Here is a 20,771-nt window from a genome sequence, read left to right on the forward strand (position 1 = left end):
CACGGCTATCACTTCCTGCCTCCACCTGATTGGCTCACATGACTGTCCGGGGCTTCCTCATTGGCAGGAGAGTACGTGTCCTGCCTCCTGTCGCTGCTCCGCCAATGACCGACATCCACTTCCAGCATTCTGATGGAGAACTCAGAGCAAGGGGAGGTGAAGGTAGTGAAGCCCAGAGGTCAGGGGTCTGGAGGGCTTCAGAAGAACCCGGACCTTCTCAGACCGACAAGAGTTCAGCAGCAGATACAGACTTAGAGACTTGTTTTAAGACACCTCTGAACCTTCTCATCTTGTTCTGCCCTCAGGAGTTCCTGCTGAAGATCCTGTGTGTGTTTAGAAACCTGATGAAGCTCGGCATCTTCCCCCGAGACTGGAACGTCATGAGGCTCCTCACCAGCAAGTAAGAGAACCAGCCGAGTCCTGCTCTGAGCCGGTTTTAGATATTCTGCTTTCTGCTCCACGGACAGATGTTTGAAGATCCAGCAGGTGACACATCAGAGCAGCAGAGACAGAATCATTCTAGTCCAGGTTCCACATTCAGCCCAGTCTGATGTCCAGTAAAACCACAGCCTAATGACCAAATAACACAAATGGTCTTTGTTTAGTGCAAAAACACGTTCTGAAATGGAATTATCTTTTTACAAAACATCAGGAACAACCTGAAATTTATGAAGAAAATTAAGTTCAAGTTTCATCAGCATCCATCCTCAGTTTATCATTCCACATCACAACTTCCAGATCACGAGTGTCTACAAAGGAACACAACATTTAGTCACCTGGACCTGAACCATGGAGGATTTACTTTATGATCACAACAGTCAGACAAAAATAAAAGACCAAACACAACAGACACAGGAGAAAACATTACAAAATGAGACGCAAGCGACAAAAAATGAGACAAACGACACAAAACAAACAAAAAGGGATAAAAATTAGACAAAAAAATGCAAAGGACAAAAAAATGGACACAACACAAGCAAGACAAAAAAACACACAATGACAAAAACAATTCATAAAAAAACGAATAAATGAAACACAAATGACAAAAAATCTCACAAAATACACAAGTGAGACAAAAGGAAACACAAACGACAAAAGTATGAGAAAAAGTAAGAAAAACAGACCAGAACCAACAAAAAACAGGACAAAATATTCCATAAATGAGACTCAAAATGACAGATCTATCTTCTGTTAAATAATGTACCAGTCAAACCAGGACGTCTACTGCAGTATTCCAGCCGTGTTTTGCTGCTGGTACTCATGTACTTTTACCTGTAATTGTAGTATTGTTGGTACTCTTTGTGTTTGTTCCAGCATCATCCTGACCACAGCTCAGTACCCTCTCTCCAGCTCTGCACAAGAACTTCACTAGAAGCTGACTTTGACTTTTAAGGTGAGTCCGACCCGGACAGAAACTTTAGTTCACTTTGGTTTGGTTCCAGTTCAACTGATTCTCTTCATTATGAGGCAGAGTCAGACGAACATGACCTTCAGTTCTACATCAGTCTGACGCTTTTATTGATCTGGGACCAGTTTGTGACCTGAGTCTAGATGGAGTGGATTAAACCAAGAAGTTTAGTAATCAGATTACTGGAATAAGTGGAGGAGTTATAGTAATCAGATTACTGGAATAAGTGAGGAGTTATAGTAATCAGAATTACTGGAATAGATGAAGCTGAAGCTGAATTGTTGTTAAACTGGACCCGTTAAGAACTGTTTGAAGAAGCCGATCTAACTCAGGAGTGATGGCTTTACCTGGCAGCCTTGTGCTGGGTTTATTTCTGGTGACGTCTCCTGATTCTGTGAGCAGGTGTGGAACTCCTACTTCAGTCTGGCGGTTCTTTACATCAACCAGCCCAGTCTGCAGCTGGAGAACCTGAGTCCTGCCAAGAGGAAGAAGATCTTAGACAAGTAAGACTCCAGCAAACACAATGCAGTCCTGCCATCACACACACTCACACAACCAACACAACATGTTCTCCAGGTATAACTGAAACTGTTGGTCTGCAGGTACGGCGACATGAGAGTGATGATGACCTATCGAGCTCTTCAGCATGTGGCAGAACCTCGGTGAGATCCAAAAGCTGCTTCAAGACCTTCTCTATTTCTGAACATTTATACAGAATATTTGATGTTATTCAGGAAAGAAATCAGTCAGTCCTCCATCAGAAGCTCCTCCTGAACCATCTGGTTCTTCATATCCAGCAACTTTGTAATGATCAGAGTTCTAACCTTCATACTGGGAATATTTACAGAGTTCCAGGTCCTTGGAATTTCATAGAGGAGAACATCTCCTGTAGAAAGTTCTCGAACTTTCTCCAGTAGTCTGTTGGTCTACTCTAGAACTTTCTATAGTTGTCGGTAGGTCTACTGTAGAACTTTCTCCAGTTGTGGTAGGTCTCTCTAGAACTTTCTCCAGTTGTTGGTAGGTCTCCTCTAGAACTTTCTCCAGTTGTCGTAGGTCTACTGTAGAACTTTCTATAGTTGTCGGTAGGTCTACTCGAGAACTTTCTCCAGCTGTTGGTAGGTCTCTCTAGAACTTTCTCCAGTTGTCTGTAGGTCTCTCTAGAACTTTCTCCAGTTGTCTGTAGGTCTACTCTAGAACGTTCTCCAGTTGTTGGTAGGTCTCCTCTAGAACTTTCTCCAGTTGTCTGATAGGTCTACTCTAGAACTTTCTCCAGTTGGTAGGTCTACTCTAGAACTTTCTCCAGTGTCTGTAGGTCTATTCTAGAACTTTCTCCAGTTGTCTGTAGGTCCTCTAGAACTTTCTCCAGTTGTCTGTAGGTCTACTCTAGAACTTTCTCCAGTTGTTGGTAGGTCTCCTCTAGAACTTTCTCCAGTTGTCTGTAGGTCTACTCTAGAACTTTCTCCAGTTGTCTGTAGGTCTCTAGAACTTTCTCCAGTTGTCTGTAGGTCTACTCTAGAACGTTCTCCAGTTGTTGGTAGGTCTCCTCAGAACGTTCTCCAGTTGTCTGTAGGTCTACTCTAGAACTTTCTCCAGTGTTGGTAGGTCTACTCTAGAACTTTCTCCAGGTGTCAGTAGGTCTATTCTAGAACTTTCTCCAGGGGACGTTCTCCTCTTTGGACTTGAAGGACCTGGAACTCTGGAAACTTTCACAGTATGTAGGTAGAACTCTGATCATTGATAAAGTTCATCAGAAGGTTGTGAGGAGGTTCTAGTGGAGGTTTTGTTGATTTCCATGGAATGAGCCTCTGATCTTGTTTGAAGTTTCCTCTTCCTCCCTGACTTGGTTTATTGATTATGTATATTCGTATTTATTTGCTGACTGCAGGGGAGAATAAGATCCACTTCATCCCCGGGATGATCGGTCCGTTCCTGGGAGTGACGCTGGTCCCTCAGGTGGAGGTCCGGAACATCATGATCCCCATCTTCCACGACATGATGGACTGGGAGCAGCGTAAGAACGGGAACTTCAAACAGGTAGGCCGACGAGTCCTGACACACCTTAGTTCAGCTGCATCTGTTAAAGACGTCCTCAGGAAGTTCTGTCTGTTGGCAGGTGGAGGCCGAGCTGATCGACAAGCTGGACAGTCTGGTGTCAGAGGGGAAAGGAGACGAGAACTACAGGGAGCTCTTTGGTTTGCTGTAAGCTTCAGGACGTTATCTCCACCTCTGGACCTTCTGTTTGATGAATTAACCCTCAGTCTTTCTGCTCTAACACTGCTTTGTCTTTGCTTCGCTCTGTGCTGCGGGACTAGAACCCAGCTGTTTGGGCCCTACCCCAGGTACGACCACTGACACGGTGCTGATGTTTCCCCTGGATGGGGTTAATCATGATGGAGGAGTTAATCTGTAGAACGTGATGGAGGAGTTAATCTGTAGAACATGATGGAGGAGTTAATCTGTAGAACGTGATGGAGGAGTTAATCTTAGAACGTGATGGAGGAGTTAATCTGTAGAACGTGATGGAGGAGTTAATCTGTAGAACGTGATGGAGGAGTTAATCTGTAGAACATGATGGAGGAGTTAATCTGTAGAACGTGATGGAGGAGTTAATCTGTAGAACATGATGGAGGAGTTAATCTGTAGAACGTGATGGAGGAGTTCATCTGTAGAACGTGATGGAGGAGTTAATCTGTAGAACGTGATGGAGGAGTTCATCTGTAGAACGTGATGGAGGAGTTCATCTGTAGAACGTGATGGAGGAGTTAATCTGTAGAACATGATGGAGGAGTTAATCTGTAGAACATGATGGAGGAGTTAATCTGTAGAACGTGATGGAGGAGTTAATCTGTAGAACGTGATGGAGGAGTTAATCTGTAGAACATGATGGAGGAGTTAATCTGTAGAACGTGATGGAGGAGTTAATCTGTAGAACATGATGGAGGAGTTAATCTGTAGAACGTGATGGAGGAGTTCATCTGTAGAACGTGATGGAGGAGTTTCATCTGTAGAACGTGATGGAGGAGTTAATCTGTAGAACATGATGGAGGAGTTAATCTGTAGAACGTGATGGAGGAGGTTAATCTGTAGAACATGATGGAGGAGTTAATCTGTAGAACGTGATGGAGGAGTTCATCTGTAGAACGTGAATGGAGGAGTTCATCTGTAGACGTGATGGAGGAGTTAATCTGTAGAACATGATGGAGGAGTTTAATCTGTAGAACATGATGGAGGAGTTAATCTGTAGAACATGATGGAGGAGTTAATCTGAAACATGATGGAGGAGTTAATCTGTAGAACGTGATGGAGGAGTTAATCTGTAGAACATGATGGAGGAGTTAATCTGTAGAACGTGATGGAGGAGTTAATCTGTAGAACGTGATGGAGGAGTTAATCTGTAGAACGTGATGGAGAGTTAATCTGAAACATGATGGAGGAGTTAATCTGTAGAACGTGATGGAGGAGTTAATCTGTAGAACATGATGGAGGAGTTAATCTGTAGAACGTGATGGAGGAGTTAATCTGTAGAACATGATGGAGGAGTTAATCTGTAGAACATGATGGAGGAGTTAATCTGTAGAACGTGATGGAGGAGTTAATCTGTAGAACATGATGGAGGAGTTAATCTGTAGAACGTGATGGAGGAGTTAATCTGGTAGAACGTGATGGAGGAGTTAATCTGTAGAACGTGATGGAGGAGTTAATCTGAAACATGATGGAGGAGTTAATCTGTAGAACGTGATGGAGGAGTTAATCTGTAGAACGTGATGGAGGAGTTAATCTGAAACATGATGGAGGAGTTAATCTGTAGAACATGATGGAGGAGTTAATCTGTAGAACATGATGGGAGGAGTTAATCTGTAGAACGTGATGGAGGAGTTAATCTGTAGAACGTGATGGAGGAGTTAATCTGTAGAACATGATGGAGGAGTTAATCTGTAGAACGTGATGGAGGAGTTAATCTGTAGAACGTGATGGAGGAGTTAATCTGTAGAACATGATGGAGGAGTTAATCTGTAGAACGTGATGGAGGAGTTAATCTGTAGAACGTGATGGAGGAGTTAATCTGTAGAACATGATGGAGGAGTTAATCTGTAGAACGTGATGGAGGAGTTAATCTGTAGAACGTGATGGAGGAGTTAATCTGATAGAACATGATGGAGGAGTTAATCTGTAGAACGTGATGGAGGAAGTTAATCTGTAGAACATGATGGAGGAGTTAATCTGTAGAACATGATGGAGGAGTTAATCTGTAGAACATGATGAGGGTTAATCTGTAGAACGTGTGAGGAGTTCATCTGTAGAACGTGATGGAGGAGTTCATCTGTAGACCGTGATGGAGGAGTTTCATCTGTAGAACGTGATGGAGGAGTTAATCTGTAGAACGTGATGGAGGAGTTAATCTGTAGAACGTGATGGAGGAGTTTACTGTAAAACGTGATGGAGGAGTTAATCTGTAGAACATGATGGAGGAGTTAATCTGTAGAACGTGATGGAGGAGTTAATCTGTAGAACATGATGGAGGAGTTAATCTGTAGAACATGATGGAGGAGTTAATCTGTAGAAACATGATGGAAGGAGTTAATCTGTAGAACGTGATGGAGGAGTTAATCTGTAGAACATGATGGAGGAGTTAATCTGTAGAACGTGATGGAGGAGTTAATCTGTAGAACGTGATGGAGGAGTTAATCTGTAGAACATGATGGAGGAGTTAATCTGTAGAACGTGATGGAGGAGTTAAATCCTGTAGAACATGATGGAGGAGTTAATCTGTAGAACGTGATGGAGGAGTTAATCTGTAGAACATGATGGAGGAGTTAATCTGTAGAACATGATGGAGGAGTTAATCTGTAGAACGTGATGGAGGAGTTTAATCTGTAGAACGTGATGGAGGAGGTTAATCTGTAGAACATGATGGAGGAGTTAATCTGTAGAACGTGATGGAGGAGTTTAATCTGTAGAACATGATGGAGGAGTTAATCTGTAGAACATGATGGAGGAGTTAATCTGTAGAACGTGATGGAGGAGTTAATCTGTAGAACATGATGGGAGGAGTTAATCTCGTAGAACGGTAGATGCGAGGAGTTAATCTGTAGAACATGATGGGAGGGAGTTAATCTGTAGAACTGATGGAGGAGTTAATCTGTAAGCAACATGATGGAGGAGTTATCTGATAGAACGTGATGCCAGGAGTTTAATCCTGTAGAACATGATGGAGGAGTTAATCTGCTAGAACGTGAATGGAGGAGTTAATCTGCTCTAGAACATTGATGGAGGAGTTAATCTGTTAGAACATGATGGAGGAGTTAATCTGTAGAACATGATGAGGAGTTAATCTGTTAGAACATGATGGAGGAGTTAATCTGTAGAACGTGATGGAGGAGTTAATCTGTAGAACATTGATGGAGGAGTTAATCTGTTAGAACGTGATGGAGGAGTTAATCTGTAGAACATGATGAGGAGTTAATCTGTAGAACATGATGGAGAGTTAATTCTGTAGAACATGATGGAGGAGTTATCTGTAGAACGTGATGGAGGAGTTAATCTGTAGAACATGATGGAGGAGTTAATCTGTAGAACGTGATGGAGGAGTTAATCTGTAGAACATGATGGAGGAGTTAATCTGAAACATGATGGAGGAGTTAATCTGAAACATGATGGAGGAGTTAATCTGGAACATATGGAGGATTAATCTGGAACATGATGGAGGAGTTAATCTGTAGAACCTGATGGAGGAGTTAATCTGTAGAACATGATGGAGGAGTTAATCTGTAGAACTATTGGGGGTAATTGACGTTGGAGGAGTTAATCTGTAGAACATGATGGAGGAGTTAATCTGTAGAACGTGATGGAGGAGTTAATCTGTAGAACATGATGGAGGAGTTAATCTGAAACATGATGGAGGAGTTAATCTGAAACATGATGGAGGAGTTATCTGTTAAACTTGTGGTAGGAGCTTAGTTAGTCCTGCTGATGCAAACAGACTTCCTTTCAACTACAAAAGGTTTCGATGCTTTAACCAGGAAAGTTCTGTGAGTCCTCTGAAGCAAACCGGCCCACTCTGACCTCACTGATAACCGGCTTCTTCTCAGCCTCTCTTTAACATTAACCCTCTGAACTCTGACCAGTTTCTGGATGTTTCTTTTTGCTCCTGTCTCATCTGTCCTCCCTGCTCGACTCATTTTCCACAGCTTCACAGATGTTGAACTATTTCCGTTTTTAAAGCCTCTGTTTCTCTATGATGGATGGATCTCCACCAACCTGCTGCTCTGCTCACTGTTTCTGAGCCATGGCTGACTTTATTTATCCATCCAGCAGTTTTGGTTTTACTCAGTCTAAAGTTATCCAAAATCATTTAAAACTTTAGCAAAGTAACATTAGAATGTCAAAAAATGACCTAAAATGGTCAAAATGACTCAAAACTCATCTAAAATAACTTGAAACTGTCCAAAATACCCCAAAATGTCCAAATTAACTTGAAAACTGTCCACAATCACATGAAACTAGTTAGAAATGACTCAAAAATATTCAAAATGACAATTTGGATCGTATTTAATCCATTTTTGAGTCTTTTTTTGGAAGATTTTAAAAATGAGACATTGAGCATAAAGTATAAATGTTGAACTATCACTATTTTATAATGATTTTTAGTTGTTTATGTGATGGACCCACATGTCAAACATGATGCGTTCATGGACCATCGGAAAAGTTGGAAACCCGCCCATTATTTCTTTAGTTTTTTTACAGATTCATGTTCTAATATTTGGTGTAATCCGGTGATTTTTTTAAGTCATGCCTTTCAAAGCCAGCAGCTGTTTTTAGGGTTTAGGGGGTTAAATCTCACTACTTGTACATTTTTACAGACAGTCTGCTGCAGAATCAGCTCGCTTTGTAAAGAAACACTGAATAATTTCTGGTCTGAGTGGAAATGAAATGTCAGTCCTGTGTTTGGAGTTTCTTCACTTTCCACCTGCTGCCGTCCACAACACACGTCTTTTCAGGTTCCTGGAGGTCATGCTGTGGGTTTGTCGATGTGTTTGTTAACTTTTGCATGTTTTCTGTGAAGTTTGTTGGAGAAAATCGAGCAGGAGACGTGGAGGGAAACGGGGATCTCCTTTGTTACCTCCGTCACTCGACTGATGGAGCGACTGCTGGATTACAGGTCAGTTATCTTTGTACCTGTAGGACTCAGATCAGTGCTTTCTGACAGCTGTTCACTAACTGGTCTGCTGTTTCTCCAGGGACTGTATGAAGGGAGATGAGACGGAAAACAAGAAGATTGGCTGCACAGTTAATCTCCTGGTATGTCTACCGCCGTGTGGAAGAATTTAAAAGCCTGACAAGTTCTCCGTGTATGAATAGGATCATTTAGATTGAGATCTGGTGACTCTAAGATCACAGTATCTCCTTGTGAACGATACTCTGCTCACACTGCTCCTGCAGCGCTCGTAACTCTCCCTGGAACTCCTGTAATGGTTGCATTGTTGTGGCCAGAACATTTGCACAGATCCATGTTTCTACTAAAATCCAGCCTTTGGTCCACATTCCTCCAACTGTAGAGGCTCTAACATCATTAGAATTTCACGGGTTAAAGTTTGACCAGAGAAGGTTCCAGTTTTAGATGTTTAGACCCACAGTTTGTCCAAAAGAAGATAAAGACAGTCCAAAATGACTAAAAACCTTTTGAAAATGACTCCAAATTGTCCAAAATTCCTTGAAATCTATTAAAAGTGACTCAAAATTTACCAAAATGTCTTGAAATGTGTCCAAAATAAGATGAAACTGGTTAAAAATTACTCAGAATTGTCAAAAGTGACACAAATGAAAAATTATTGGTCCTTGAACATGGACATTTTCAAGATTTGCTGGTCTAGTGTCTGCATAAAGTTCCTGTCAGTGTCTGTCTATGGATGGATCCATGTTTCTACTAAAATCCAGTCTCTGGTCCTCATTTCTCCAGCTGTTGAGGCTCTAACTACCAGATGTTGTATGACTCAGATCAGATCAGGAATAAAAATCAAACCTCGTCCGTAGTGCAGGTCCTGATGTTGACGTCCACACACCGACCTCTGAACTTCTTCAACTGACACACGGATTGTTTTGTTTGTTGTCAGAATTTCTACAAGTCGGAGATCAACAAGGAGGAGATGTACATCCGCTACATCCACAAGCTGTGTGACATGCACCTGCAGGCCGAGAACTACACCGGTACCGCACACACACACACACACACACACACACACACACACACACACACACACACACACACACACACACACACACACACACACACACACACACACACACACACACACACACACTGCCGGTCATGTGACTGCTGTCCTGCTGATGTCCACAGAGGCGGCCTTCACTCTGCTGCTGTACTGGGAGCTGCTGCACTGGGATGAACGGCCCCTCAAAGAGTTCCTGCACTACCCCGCTCAGACCGAGTGGCATCGGAAGGAGGGACTCTGCCGCAAAGTCATCCACTACTTCAACAAGGGGAAGGTGAGGAGACTCTCTGTGAGGGTTAGTGGGGTTCACACACTGCTGCAGTCACAGCAGGTAGGAGGACAGAAATACATGAAAATACGATTTAAAGACGAGTCAGAGGCAACGAGCATCACAGGCAGAAGCAAGTCTATGAATTATTCTCCAGATCATTGAACCTCAGTGAGCTACACCAACCCGGTTTAACATCATGACCACCTCCTATTAATGTGCTGGTAATTCATCAAGACCTGGACTCCTCTAGACCCTGAAGGTGTTCTGTGGTATCTGGACTCTGTTAGACCCTGAAGGTCTGCTGTGGTATCTGGACTCTGTTAGACCCTGAAGGTCTGCTGTCGTATCTGGACTCTGTTAGACCCTGAAGGTCTGCTGTGGTATCTGGACTCTGTTAGACCCTGAAGGTCTGCTGTGGTATCTGGACTCTGTTAGACCCTGAAGGTCTGCTGTCGTATCTGGACTCTGTTAGACCCTGAAGGTCTGCTGTGGTATCTGGACTCTGTTAGACCCTGAAGGTCTGCTGTGGTATCTGGACTCTGTTAGACCCTGAAGGTCTGCTGTCGTATCTGGACTCTGTTAGACCCTGAAGGTCTGCTGTGGTATCTGGACTCTGTTAGACCCTGAAGGTCTGCTGTGGTATCTGGACTCTGTTAGACCCTGAAGGTCTGCTGTGGTATCTGGACTCTGTTAGACCCTGAAGGTCTGCTGTGGTATCTGGACTCTGTTAGACCCTGAAGGTCTGCTGTCGTATCTGGACTCTGTTAGACCCTGAAGGTCTGCTGTGGTATCTGGACTCTGTTAGACCCTGAAGGTCTGCTGTCGTATCTGGACTCTGTTAGACCCTGAAGGTCTGCTGTCGTATCTGGACTCTGTTAGACCCTGAAGGTCTGCTGTGGTATCTGATACCAAGATGTTAGCATCAGATCCTTTAGGTCCTAAAAGTTGTGAGCTGTGGCCTTCATGGATCGGATTTGTTTGTCCAGAACATCCTACAGATGCTGGACTGGGTTGAGATCTGGGGAGTGTGGAGACCATGTCAACACCTCAGACTGTTCCTCGTGGCTTTCTGTTGTGAATCAGAACAGCAGCTAGTATCGTCATGCTGGGTACCGAGCAGTTTTGGGATGTATTTTAAGATTTGATTGATTAGTTTAAAGGCTCCTGATGTCCAGACTCCAGAATAAATTCCAGATCTGTGAACAGCTCGAGTCTTTTAACCCTGAGATGATCTGAGCAGCTCAGATGTACAGAATCACTGTCATTTTATTTATTGTTTATTTAGTCAGAAAGGTTCCCCTGAGATAGCAGATCTTTAAATTAAATGAGTTAAAACTCATTGAATTCCCACAAACAGTGAAGGAAAAGTGCAGATGAGTAAAGGATATTTAAAGCTGCTAGAAGAGCTGGTTTCTGAGATAATGATGCTGCAGCTAATTCCAGGAACATTGTCCATAAAAACAGAAACTCATTTTTATCATTTAGCCTCTAAACAGATTTAATGTTTTTCATGTGTTTGCTGAGAACAAACCAGTGGTTCTGAAAGGTGTATTTTATTGATTCATCCTTTATTTTGTCCAGAAAATGTTGGAAAACAGTAAAAATGGGATCTTTATTTTTAAATGTCTGCAGCTCGTCTAAGCAGCTGAAACCTGCACTTATTTGGTAGTTTGGGTTTAAAAGTCCTGATCCTGTTATCGTTTTGGCTGCAGTTGTTTTTCTTTAGCGCTCACTACAGCGCTGTGTTTGTGTGTTTGTCCTGCAGTGCTGGGAGTATGGCATTCCTCTGTGCAGGGAGCTGGCCTTCCAGTACGAATCTCTGTACGACTACCAGAGCCTCAGCTGGATCCGGGTGAGCTCTGCTTTCCTCTAAATCTGCAGTTATTCTGTTAATCCAGGCCACATGTTGATGCACCGTCTCAGATCCTCCTAACAAGTTTTCAGAGCTGGATTCTTTTTTTAACTTTCATCCTTTCATTTTACCTGTGAAGCCGTTTAGAGGTTTAGTATCTGAGAAATCAAACTTCCATTCACATCAGTGTGTTGAGGACAAACAATGAGTCAGTGGATCCAGCAGAGGGCAGAATTCTAATTATTGGGCCTTGAAAATGGAAAAAAGAGGAAAAGCTCCAATCCAAGCTAGGGCTAGCCCGAATTGTGATTTCAGGTCTTCGGATATTCGGGCCCTATTAAAGACGAATATCTGAATATTCGGTCTGCTCCGTAACTTCCGACGGGGTGGGGTGGGGGGGCAGAACATTCGGAGGTCTTCAGCATCTTGTCTTGTGTTTATACAACGAAGTAAAGCGTGACGTCAGAGTCTGCAGCCACCCGGCCATTCAGGTGGTAAGAAACACGAATGGAGGAGCCGATGTGGGCCGAAGGCGAAGGGAAGACAATAACGCAGAATATTTGTTCCACCCGGTAACGTCCGAACGGGAATGGGCGGGGGGCGGGCGAATATTCGGATATTCGGGTCCAGCCCTAATCCAGGCTGGTCTAGTGTCGTCATAAAGTTCCTGTCAGTGTTTATCTACAATTCTACAGTTTCATTATCAGACGCTTTTGTCCAAAGCGACGTACAACACAAGCAAGAATTCAGACATAAGGAAAAACCTGTAGGAAGTAAAAAAAGTGCTTCAAGTGCGATTGGTCAAAGGTGTTGCCATCAAGTTGCAGAAGAATTGCCAACCACCCCCCCCCCCCCCATTTTTTTTTGTTTTTTCAACTTTGTCAGCGCTAAATAAGTGCTGGGTTTTGGACCACCTGACTTATTCTACCCCTAAGGTGGAGTCGGATTAAGTGCCTAAGTGTTCTCTGAACAATTGAGTCTTGAATTGTCTCTTAAAAGTAGAAAGGGACTCAGCAGAACACATGGATAGATCCATGGATGGATCCATGTTTCTACTAACATCCAGTCTTTGGTCCACATTTCTCCACCTGTTGAGGCTCTAACATCAGTAGAACCTGCTGTCTATGTTATGGTGGAGCTGTGTGAAAGTACGTTGAAGGACCACATTGTATCCTTTAAGTCTGAAAGTCCATGAATGTCCTCCAGTCCAGAGGGTTTCTGCTCCGTCTTTAGCGTCATGTAATAAATCCAGACAGGCTTTTCTGTAGTTTATATTGAAGCGTTTAAAAAGTCAGACGTGACCTTCTGTGGCCCGTTTGTGTAGAAAATGGAGGCGGCGTATTACGACAACATCATGGAGCAGCAGCGCCTGGAGCCGGAGTTCTTCAGGGTGGGGTTCTACGGCAGGAAGTTCCCCTTCTTCCTCAGGGTGAGTCGCTCTCTTTACAGCTCATCAAATATGTCTGAAAAGTAACAGCCCTTAACCCTCTGAACTGTCCACCTGAGGGCACGTATTCTGTCAGATAACACTGTTTATCAGAGCCAGAAAGACAAAAACAGAACAGTCAGCTTTGGAAATGTACCCAATCATAATCCCTTTATTCTACATGTCTCAAAGTCTGACTGACTCAGCTTTTAGCATGAACATTCAGAGTTTTCAGGTTGAACTGCAAGCAGTGTTTCCACAGAGAGACTGAGAGGAAATATATCTAGATATGAAGCATAAATATATAGGGTATGTGGAGGCAAAACATAAAATAACAAAAACTATGCACAAAAATGACAAACAAGACACAAAACAGAGACGACAAGAAAGACAGAGGAAAACTGAAGCTACTGGATGAAAATTTGAACCATTTTTGAGTCATTTTTAACTAGTTTCAAGTCATTTCAGACAGTTTTAAAATTAATTTGGACATTTTTAGACAAGTTTCAAGGTGTTTTACACAAGTTTTGGGTCATTCTGTAGCATTTTTAGCTCATTTTTTGACAATTTAATGTTGCTTTGGTAAAGTTTACATCATTTTGGACAACTTTAGACTGAAACCAAAGCTACTGGATAAATAAATAAAGTCAGCATGGTTCAGAAACAGAACAGAGGAGCAGGTTGGTGGTGATCCATCCAGCATGGAGGAACATCTTCTACTGATGGAAACATGCAGATAGTTAAATATCTACACTATGTAAAGCTTCTGTTTTCCCTGTGGACACTTAGGAAGCTGCTGGACCTGTGGATTTATTTTTTTAAAAATAAATAATCAAAGAATTGTAACATTATTTCCTGATTCTTTCTAACTGCTACAGCAGACAACTCTTCTTTTTCATGTTTCTGGTTCCTCAGAGCTGCAGACTTTAGATTAAACATGAGTGAGAAGAAAAACGAGACGGGAACAAAAGAAACACGTCCAGAAGCTGCTCAGAGTTCAGAAGGTTAGCTGCTTTATCCATTAACTCTGTCCTGTTCTTTGACCCACTCCCACCAGAACAAAGAGTTTGTCTGCCGTGGACATGACTACGAGAGGCTGGAGGCCTTCCAGCAGAGGATGCTGGGAGAATTCCCACAAGCCATCGCCATGCAGCACCCCAACCAGCCAGACGAGGCCATCCTGCAGTGTGACGCTCAGTGTATCCTTCAGAACATTCACCTGATGCCTGTTACTGAGTGGGCTGCATGACGTCAGCACAAGGTGGTCCTCAGTAGCCTAGCCGCGCTAGACAACCCACGGCAACGAATTTAATTCTCTGCCAGGGTGGGTCTAGTTCCCCTCCATAAGGCTCGAGGCTGGATTCTCCTAAAACTGGCCGGACCAATCACCATGAAGTGTGGAGTCAGAAGGCGGGCGTAACTAAGTGACGACAGAGGCGCGACGATTCTGACAGAAACAACCGGCGCACAATAAACAGTTATCTTTGGACTCGGCTTTGGCCACAGCCCTTAAAGATTTGAAGCTAAAATTCAACTTGAAAGATAAACAAAGGACGGCACTGAAGTGTTTCATTGAGAAGAAAGACGTATTTGGACTTATGCCGACGGGATATGGCAAATCCTTAATATACCAGTTGGCTCCGCTGGTTGGGAAGCTAATGGGACTTAGCCACAATCCGCCGGTGCTCTAGGAACTCCGTCAGCCTATTCGTTGCACTGATTGGTTGTATACCTACCCAATTGCTGCAGAGTGATTTGAAAGACAACCTTTTAGCCCGCCTCCCTCCCTGTCGAGCGGCCCTAGACCCTTGCGTCTTCAGAAAATGGGTCTAGCGAGGCTAGGCTAACATTCTGACTAAAAAAAAGACAAATAGACTTGGTAAGATGTAGAGTTTTTGCATTGTGGATGTGAGGTGAAACAGGAAGTAGATCTGCTGGACTCATGTTCACTGAGTCATTCTGGATCATGTGTTTTAGTGTTTCAGTCCATAAAGCTGCTGTCACATGAAACCCAGTCTGTGTTTCCGTCAGTTCGATGACCTCCTTGACCTCCCCCCTCCTTGAAGACCTCCAGATCTACGCCGTAACGCCGGTACCGGACAGCGTTGGCGTCCTCTCCATGGACAGAGTTCCAGACCGCATCAAGAGCTTCTACCGCGTCAACAACGTGCGGCGCTTCCGTTACGACAGACCCTTCCACAAAGGACCCAAAGACCGAGAAAATGAGTTCAAGGTGAGCGGAGGAGGTTCGCCTTCGTTATTGCACTGCCATCTACAGATACTCACCACCAATCGGCCTTCATGGTCGTTCAGCTGAACATACGACATCCAATAATAACAAGAACATGACATCCCTGAGACGTACCGCAGCTCATCACTGATTACAGCATTGATTATCTATTAGTACTGACTACAGAGAAGTGATTTCCTTCATTATGAGACAGTCAGACCTATAATCAATAATCTGTTGTCAATAATCAGCTGCAATGATCGGTAAAATAAAAACATCAACACACATTAACAGTTTTCTACCAGCGTTCCTGTCTGACATCATTTCCTGTAGCAGCTTTTTACCAACATAAATGTTTGTTTTCCTCATTATTCTCCATTAAAACAACCTGTTCACAAAAAAGACCAAAAAATTATGCCAAACGTACACAAAAATAACACAAAAAAGACAAAACAATGTCAAAAATAACACAAGGACAAAAAAGACAGAAAAATGACACAAAAAGGCAGAAAAGACACAAAAGGATGCATAAATAAACAAAAAAATGAATGGCAAAAAGACAGAATAATGACCAAAACAGACAGAGAAGGATACTAAAATAGCACAAAAATGACACAAAAAGACACAAAATGTTGCTTAAGTAACACAAAAAGGACAAAGAAGGATGCTTAACTAAGTAAGACATGACTAAAAGATACAAAAGGATGCCTAAATAAACAAAAAATGATACAAAAAGACACAACAGGACACTAAAATAACATAAAAATGACAAAATACAGAAAAGAATAGTAAAATAGCACAAAAATGACCCAGAAGGATGCTTAGCTAACTTAAACGTTTCTAAAAGATACAAAAATATGCCTAAATAAACAAAACATGACACAAAAACACACACGCATTACACAAAAGGATGCCAAATTTAGCACAAAAATGACCAAAAGAACACTAGAACAGCTGCTCCAGTTGAAGTTTAAAATCCCTCTTAGCTGATTGATTCTAGTTGGACGTCGAGGATGGAGTCTGGGTCCACTGGAGGAGTTTGAACGTTTTCATCTGCTGCCGTTTGTGGTTTCAGAGTCTGTGGATAGAACGGACCACTCTGATCCTCAGCCATCCTCTGCCGGGGATTTCACGCTGGTTTGAGGTGGAGAAGAGGGAGCTGGTGAGTGGAGTCAAGGAAGCTCAGAGAGATGTCGATAAGCTAGCATGTTTTTCTGTGTGTGAGTGTATAAATACCAGATTTAAACCGGATCTGTTCTACTACTGAACGGTTCTATGAGCCTGGAGAACATCGGACAGGGTGTTGGACATGGACAGACCTCCTGCTGGTTAACTCCTCTGTGTGTCTCAGGTGGAGGTGAGTCCGTTAGAAAACGCCATCTCCGTGGTGGAGAACAAGAACCAGGAGCTGCGTACTCTGATCAGCCAGTACCAACACAAGCAGCTGCACGGAAACATCAACCTGCTGAGCATGACGCTGAACGGAGTGATCGACGCCGCCGTCAACGGAGGCATCGCCCGATACCAGGAGGTCAGGGGAGGTCCAGTGTGTCTTTGTGGTAGTTTTGTCTCTTTGTGGTAGTTTTGTGTCTCTTTGTCGTTGTTTCATTCTAAGTATTTTATTCTAATATTTTACAGCCAGATGAAGAGATGTTTTGTTCTTTCTTTGCTTATCTTTGATGTTACGAGGGGCGTTCAATAAGTAATGCCCCTGACCCACTTCCAATTGTCTGATCCAGCTGAAATTTTGCAAGTGCAATGATTTATATCTCTGCGGGTTATGTAGCAAATTACAGCTGTGAACTAATTGTGGTTTCTGATTTATATATCTTTGAACTGAGTCAGGTGTGAAATTGAGCCTGTCGAGTGTCGCGCAGTTATCCAGTTTTTGTATTTGAAAGGACGCACACCACAGAAGACTTTTGATGAAATGAAAGAAACTTATGGTGATGATGCCCCATCATATGACCTTGTAAAACACTGGCATCGTGAATCCAAGCATGGCTGGAACTCTACGCCCCCCACGGACATCCAACCATGTTTGGATTCACGATGCCAGTGTTTTACAAGGTCATATGATGGGGCATCATCACCATAAGTTTCTTTCATTTCATCAAAAGTCTTCTGTGGTGTGCGTCCTTTCAAATACAAAAACCGGATAACTGCATGAAACACGGTAGGCTCAATTTCACACCTGACTCAGTTCAAAGATGTATAAATCAGAAACCACAATTAGTTCACAGCTGTGATTTGCTACATAACCCATAGAGATATAAATCATTGCACATGCAAAATTTCAGCTGGATCAGACAACTGGAAGTGGGTCAGGGGCATTACTTATTGAACGCCCCTCGTAGATGTGTTAGCTGAAGGTCGGTTCATGACTTCCTAATTAACTAACAATGATACTTTAGTGTGAATATTAATAAATGTTCTTATTTATAGTTTTTATTTTTTATTCGTGGTCTCTGTGAATCTGTACCAGCAGCTAAAGACGATCGCTGTTAAGTCTTTGAAGTTTGGTTTCAGTTTGTGGTTCCTCCTTCATGTAGACCCGTCATAAATTAATATTTATAGATCAACACGGTAACATCAGCCCCAACGTTAACAGGTCTGCTATAATGATGACTTCATGTGTTTTGTGTGTTGTTTCTTTGTCACCAGGCTTTCTTTGATAAGGAGTACATCACCAGCCACCCTGAGGACACTGAGAAGATCACACAGCTCAAAGACCTGATGCAGGAGCAGGTGAGACCTGAACTCTGGGACCAGAACTTCCTGGAAACCCCACCAACACTTTCTTCAGCTTCTTCTTCATCCAGTAAAACCTTTCTACATTTGCAGTTTTCTCCTCCAGTAACAGCTGGATGTACAGCAGCACATCTGGCCGGGGGTTTTCATCCACGCTGCAGGTTTTCCTTGGTTGACTGAGACCTTTAGGTGAACATAAACAGACCAGAATACGTCCAAGAATCAGCCTCAGACAAAAAGCTCCATTAATGTGGTCAGTAGCTGTAAATGTTCTGTCCAGAGGTAACGTGATGGTCGACACCAGATGTCCTCTGACCACACTGGGACTAGTTTTATCTTCTCCTGACTAGATCCTTCATGTGGTGGATCTTTGGATAAAATAAACTGTAGAACTGCAGAGTAATCTGAGGGAGGCCAAAGGTGGAGCTGGAGAGACTTTTATGAACCTCGTAAAGGAGATAACATCTCTACTCTCCATGTTTTTCTGTTCTTCATGCAGGTCCACATCCTGGGAGTCGGCCTGGCCGTGCATGAGAAGCTGGTGCACCCAGAAATGCGTCCCCTGCACAAGAAGCTGATCGATCAGTTCCAGATGATGAGGAGCAGCCTCTGCCATGTGAGTGTGAGGAAATAAAACCACTGTCTGCTTTGTTCAGGTCCTTTTGAACACGATGAGAGGAAGAAACGTCGGACAGGAGGTCAGAAATGATCCTGAGCTGAAATAAAAAGAGGTTCCTTCTGTGGTGGAGGAGCTTCATTAGATGTTTCTGCAGACGAGGAAGTCCTGCCAGATCAGATCACCGAGTCACAATCTGAACTCTGCCAGCTCTGAACGTTTCACTCCTTCACTCTGTCATCAGTTACACTTTTACAGATAGTTAAAACATTTACAGATGGTTTTACATATTAGCAGATGATTTGCACACGTGTAGAAATGGTTTCACACGTGTAGAAATGGTTTCACACCTGTAGAAATGGTTTCACACCTGTAGAAATGGGTTCACACGTGTAGAAATGGTTCACACGTGTAGAAATGGTTTCACACCTGTAGAAATGGTTTCACACGTGTAGAAATGGTTCACACGTGTAGAAATGGTTTCACACGTGTAGAAATGGTTTCACACCTGTAGAAATGGTTTCACACCTGTAGAAATGGTTCACACGTGTAGAAATGGTTCACACCTGTAGAAATGGTTTCACACGTGTAGAAATGGTTTCACACGTGTAGAAATGGTTCACACGTGTAGAAATGGTTTCACACCTGTAGAAATGGTTTCACACGTGTAGAAATGGTTCACACGTGTAGAAATGGTTTCACACCTGTAGAAATGGTTTCACACCTGTAGAAATGGTTTCACACCTGTAGAAATGGTTCACACGTGTAGAAATGGTTCACACCTGTAGAAATGGTTTCACACGTGTAGAAATGGTTTCACACGTGTAGAAATGGTTCACACGTGTAGAAATGGTTCACACCTGTAGAAATGGTTCACACGTGTAGAAATGGTTTCACACCTGTAGAAATGGTTCACACGTGTAGAAATGGTTCACACCTGTAGAAATGGTTTCACACCTGTAGAAATGGTTCACACCTGTAGAAATGGTTCACACGTGTAGAAATGGTTTCACACCTGTAGAAATGGTTCACACGTGTAGAAATGGTTTCACACCTGTAGAAATGGTTCACACGTGTAGAAATGGTTTCACACGTGTAGAAATGGTTTCACACGTGTAGAAATGGTTTCACACCTGTAGAAATGGTTTCACACCTGTAGAAATGGTTTCACACGTGTAGAAATGGTTCACACGTGTAGAAATGGTTCACACCTGTAGAAATGGTTCACACGTGTAGAAATGGTTTCACACCTGTAGAAATGGTTTCACACCTGTAGAAATGGTTTCACACCTGTAGAAATGGTTTCACACCTGTAGAAATGGTTCACACGTGTAGAAATGGTTTCACACCTGTAGAAATGGTTCACACGTGTAGAAATGGTTTCACACGTGTAGAAATGGTTTCACACGTGTAGAAATGGTTTCACACCTGTAGAAATGGTTCACACCTGTAGAAATGGTTTCACATCTGTAGAAATGGTTTCACACGTGTAGAAATGGTTTCACACCTGTAGAAATGGTTTCACACGTGTAGAAATGGTTCACACGTGTAGAAATGGTTTCACACGTGTAGAAATGGTTTCACACGTGTAGAAATGGTTTCACACCTGTAGAAATGGTTCACACCTGTAGAAATGGTTTCACATCTGTAGAAATGGTTTCACACGTGTAGAAATGGTTTCACACGTGTAGAAATGGTTTCACACGTGTACAAAGGTTTGACCTCGGTAACTCCTCAGACAGCAGGGTAATATTCAGTGCTTCTATGTGGTCTTTCAGGGTCTACCTGGACTGGATAAAACCAACAGAGGAATCCTCTCCTCACACAACCCCATGAGCCCCGAGAGCTTCAAGATGATGCACCGACACAGGTTAGACTCACAACACACAGGTTAGACTCACAACACACAGGTTAGACACACAACACAGTAACACACAGACACACAACGATTCCTCTGATGCCATCACCAACCTTCATGACTCCTCT

General features: G+C 42.9%; 2 long non-coding RNA genes and 1 pseudogene across 12 annotated transcripts; 2 read left to right on the forward strand and 1 right to left on the reverse strand.

Annotated features, from left to right (window-relative positions):
* Positions 1-20,771, forward strand: part of LOC127534130 (dedicator of cytokinesis protein 3-like) — a 35,907-nt pseudogene that overhangs the window by 3,469 nt on the left and 11,667 nt on the right.
* Positions 3,895-6,455, forward strand: LOC127534131 (uncharacterized). Of its 11 annotated transcripts, none has more exons than XR_007942122.1 (4): positions 3,895-4,351; positions 4,405-4,483; positions 5,080-5,491; positions 6,355-6,455. It is a non-coding gene; the product is annotated as an uncharacterized LOC127534131 (long non-coding RNA). The 11 variants fall into 11 exon arrangements; XR_007942115.1 differs by having other exon boundaries at positions 5,080-5,543; positions 6,355-6,429; XR_007942121.1 differs by having other exon boundaries at positions 5,080-5,517; positions 6,355-6,424.
* LOC127534138 (uncharacterized) lies at positions 19,482-20,073 on the reverse strand. Its single transcript, XR_007942135.1, has 3 exons — positions 20,036-20,073; positions 19,879-19,918; positions 19,482-19,529 (listed from the first exon to the last, which is right to left on the reverse strand). It is a non-coding gene; the product is annotated as an uncharacterized LOC127534138 (long non-coding RNA).

Source organism: Acanthochromis polyacanthus, chromosome 5, assembly GCF_021347895.1.
Source record: "Acanthochromis polyacanthus isolate Apoly-LR-REF ecotype Palm Island chromosome 5, KAUST_Apoly_ChrSc, whole genome shotgun sequence".
NCBI classification, from domain to species: domain Eukaryota; kingdom Metazoa; phylum Chordata; class Actinopteri; family Pomacentridae; genus Acanthochromis; species Acanthochromis polyacanthus.